The sequence below is a fragment of the Tiliqua scincoides genome, chromosome 16, assembly GCF_035046505.1.
Source record: "Tiliqua scincoides isolate rTilSci1 chromosome 16, rTilSci1.hap2, whole genome shotgun sequence".
NCBI classification, from domain to species: Eukaryota; Metazoa; Chordata; class Lepidosauria; order Squamata; family Scincidae; genus Tiliqua; species Tiliqua scincoides.
In genome coordinates this window covers 1,771,667-1,776,375 of record NC_089836.1, presented here as the reverse complement: position 1 = coordinate 1,776,375, position 4,709 = coordinate 1,771,667, and positions in this window count along the sequence as shown.

Below are 4,709 nucleotides of genomic sequence, written 5' to 3'. Positions count from 1 at the left end.
TAAGATTTGTCAAACACCCTTTTGTGGACAGATGCATCATCAGACCAAACTAACATATAACTCTCCCCACCCCAACTGATGCAGTTGGGGTGCATCCCATGCATCCCACTGCATCCCATGGGAGAGTTTCAAGTCCTAGAGACCTCCTGTATGTAAGGGAATTCTTTCCCCAGCAAGCCCCACCAAGCCTCCACTACCCCATGGGTCTACTCACACCTCTGCCAGCTAGTTTGTGGACACAAGCCTGAGTGGACCCGGGTAGGAGGACTGAAGCAAGAAAGGGGCGATAGGACACTTCCAACATTGCTGCCATCAGTTCTGCCCCCTTCGCAGACTCGACACTACCCCCTCCCTTGCCCAGTCTCCTCCGCCATGCTAACTCACCAGTACTGGGATTAATGGTGGCTGCTGTGGCCCAGGTCTGGCTGCTTGACACTACTGGTGTGTCACTGTTTCAAATGAAAGTAAAAAAACTTGAATGCCCACATGATCTGACTGTCATGAATATGTGCAGTTCAGGCCTAGTAGCATTGCAAAGCCTGAACCAAAGTAACCCGGTAACATAGAATGGCTTGAATCCTAGCTGAAAGGTATTTACAACTCATGGAAGGTGATAAATGTAGCACCTCAGTAGCCAGAGAGGCGCCCAGGAATCCCCAGTGGGGAGGGAGAGAACTAGCATCCAGCCCCACTTCGAGAAGATTCTGTCCCCAAGAGTTCTGATTGGGCAGTTTGAAATGAGTAGAGAGTCACACCATCCTCTTGGCATGAGAAGTATAAGAACAAAGCCCAAAGGAGTGTCTTTGGCCTTTTGCCCTTTGTCTTGGTCTTTGGTCTTTGTCTTTTGGCATGGGTGTACATCCTGCCCCAGGCCAGGACCATGTGGCCTCATAGGTAACTGAGGATCTACAAAAGAAGCTGACCCAGGTGAGCCTTAGGAAATAATAGAGATAGCCAGTTAGCTTTGTTGTTTTATGCTGATATGTTTCCTAGAAGTTTTTATGCCTCTAGCATTTGCTGCCTTTTGTAACTTTTTGTAACCCTATGTACTTAATAAAGTAAAAATCCTTTTACCATGTTGGTTCATTGTCTGTTGAGGACAAAGGTTCAGAATCCTGCCTAGCCGTTCAGCAAGCTGCCAAAAATCCTCATTGTGGACTAGTAACTTGAGGACTGAGACTTTAAGTAAAGAAAGTGCTCAGTGCCTACAAGGGATATAGTTAAGCCTAGAGGGTCTCAGTGTCCCTGGACTGAGACACTGGCTCTTACAGGGTGGTGGCAGTACTACCGAACAGGGATCTTTGAGGGCTCTAGGGTTCAGAACCAACAACTCTGAGCACCCAAAACCCTGGGAGTGAGCTCAAGTGTACGACACTGACCATCAGGCTTTGTATCCAACCTGATCTGGTTTAAGCATGGACTAGGGTTCTTTATGCGTTCTGGGGCAAAACTGGCACTCTGCTGCTATCAGGAGGGGTTGGTACCTGAAAAGAGACACACATGTGTGTTTGAATACTGTCATTAGCCAAACTAAGCTTAGGCATGCATCTGGTCTGGTTCTGGTCTGGTCCAAGAAGAAGCTTTCCAGATGCCCTTTCCTTCCCTAACATGGCTGGCATCTTGTGGTTACTAAATTGGCAGTTATCCTACCAGACCACCACCATTACAAAAATGGCACCGTTGGTCACATGTAGGTGCATTCAAACATAAGTAATCAGTTAATGGATGATTCATCGACTAGAATTATACATTTGATTGCCAGCCTCATTAAAGGTACATTTTGCTCCTCTTTTGTCCCAAAGCCCCCTCCCCCAGCCCCCCTCCCATTATACACAAAATTGCACTTGCCAAATGTTAGCTACAGTTCTGTGGTTAAGAGCCTTGGTTAAATATTCATGCTGGGATATCTTTTAAAAAATGAATGCCTGAAGAAACTGAGAAAGGAGGCTTAGCCTTGGGTTTCATGTGGCATAATGGAGCATTTCTTTTGCCTAAGCAACTTTTTTTTTATTTTTAATTCTAAAAAGGGGAGATCACAGACATACAGAAGCCCTTTTAGCTTCGCTGTGGCTCTTCAACTCAGCACCAATTACACAGGCCTACAAAATTGAGGGTTAGAGAAGTTTTTCCCAAACTTTATGGTGGTTTGATATGAATTTGGGGTGCCAATTCCAAAAATGGCATCCGTTTTGCCCTATCACGTCTAGTTTTGGAGATATAGTGTAGCCCTCATTAGTGAATGGTTCAAGCAGCTTCCTCATGAGGAAGCCATGGTGTAGGTGTTTTTATAAATGACCTAGATAAGGAGGGGATAGTGCTAGACAAATAGCAGATAATTTGCAAATTGTCCAGTTTGCAGATGTCATGAAGTTGGGGGTGGTATATTAGACCAACATGACCAGCAGGATTCAACACGATCATTTAATAATACCTAATGCAGGGTTAGATGCTCCTGGAGCGGGAGCATTCCATCGTCACTGACTCATAATAAACTCATTCCATCGTCACTAACAAAGGGGTCAAACAGGGCTGTTTCTTGGCCCCCCATGCTTTTCAATTTGTTTCTATATGATCCTGCCCCATCCCTGAAAGAAGTAGATAGCCATTGTCCGAAGCTTGGCACAAGTCAAGTGTCACTGCTTCTGTATGCAATACTGATATCTCACACTAGGATTGGCCTAAAACGTCTGTTCAGCCATGCTGCAAAGTATTTCTTGTCCAACAAATTGCAGATCAATTATGCTAAATCCAAGATAATGATATTTGCCAACAGATGGAAAGCTTTTAAATGTAATGGCAACAAAATGGAACAGGTTAAGCATTTCAAGTACCTGGGAATCAACTTCCATTACAGGCTCACATGGGCTTTTCAACAGAAGACATCCAAACTAGTATCCTCATCTATTTCCTGTTTCTTTTTCACCTGTGGCAATGGTGATGTTCTGGCCACTTGGAGGCGTTTAAGGCAGGGGTTTCCAAACTTTTTGGCCAGAGGGCCGCATCAAATATCTGGCGCGGTGAAGAGGGCCGGAAAAAAAATTTAAATATAAAATTTATATATATAAATTAGAAATGGAACTTAGATGAGTGAATAAATGAATGAATGGGCTTGTTCATTCAACATCCCTGGCCCTAGAACACCCTCCAGATGCAATCAGAGCACAGCTCCAATCATGTTTGGCCAAGTGGGCCAAAGGCTTTCAAGGGGACAAGAGGCTCGCCACGGACCAGATAGAGGCTTGCAGCAGGCTGCATCTGGCCCCCAGGCCAGGGTTTGGAGACCCCTGCTCTAATACATACCTTTTTCTACTACCTGTTTACATGATGCTTTGCTCAGGAAATATCTAGGTCCATTGTTAGCTAGGATGCAATCATGCTCCAGTCTCCTTTCCACATCTGAATCCCTGGATAAGTTCACTTCCTTTTTATTTGGGGTAATCACCAGTAGAACTCTGGGCAGTGTGTGAGGAAAAGACATATTTATGTTGTATATTTTTGTTTTGTTTGTTTTTCTGTATAAAGGTCTTACTGAACTGAAACATCATTTCAGTCATTAGACCCAAACCAACAAGATGCTCAGTGGAGACACTCACTGGGTTTTGTTTGTATATTCAGTTTTATCCCTCCCTTCAAGGACAGCAAGGTATAAGCATGGTTCCTCCCTTTCTCGCATCCACACAACAACCCTGTGAGAAGGTAAGGCTAAGTATGTGTGAAAGGAGGTTTAGGCCAGACAACACTTTTGTCACTGCATGAACTGCCAAGCAGTGGCACTGTCTGCCTTGAGCAGTTGTGAGCTCTCCCTTGTGGAGGCAGAGGTTGGCAGACCACCTGATGGAAGGCTGTAGGAGTGGCCTGCCCTGAGCAGGAGGTTGTTGGAAGAAATGTCCCTTCCCTGCAATGTCCCTTCCAACTCTATATTCTATGGCGCTACTACCCTTGTGAGCACCTAGGATTGCACACAGGGGCAGAGCTTCATGGTGTCTGACAACAGGAGACAAGCATGCACTGCTGGACTAGCCACCAGTTTGATTTTTGAGCACACCTCAGAGGAGATCTATCACAGTGCTTCTCCCACAGGATTCTGTCCACCCTTGTCAGGTCCAGCTTGTGTGAAGATAGTGGCAGTTGCCAAGTTTGGGGCACCTGCCATCGGGGTGAGGCTAACTTTCCTTGCCAATGGAAAGGCTGGTTGGTTGTTTTTTTTTCACTTTTTCACTTCTTCATAGATCACCTTTTATAACGCTGCCCCCTTAAAAAAAGTTCTCTCCTGATCAGATTATTTCTGGTTCATTTCTTTCATTATTTTAATTGAATTGCATGTTTATTAATTAAACTACAAGCTGTCACGAATCTTGGCTGAGAAGAGCAGGATATGCATTTTAGAAAATAAATGACAAAGCAAGCATGACAATACAGGACTCTCTTCCTTGGAAAGTTCTTGAGTGGCGTCCCTGGGGAGGTGGCTGGGTGAACAGGTTTTTGACAACCACGTACCCTTTCTCTAGCTCAGGGGTGGTACTGAGGGAGGAGGGAGAAGGGGCTGCGGCTTAGTGATGACACCATCCCTGCTTTGGATGCAGAAAGTCCCAGGTTCAGTCCTTGAAAGCAGCAAGAGCAGGTACCTGCCTGGAGCCCTGGAGAGCAGTTGGTGGCCATGGTTGGTGATCATGCATTCAGCAGGTTGCTGGGCCAACTCTGACATGCAA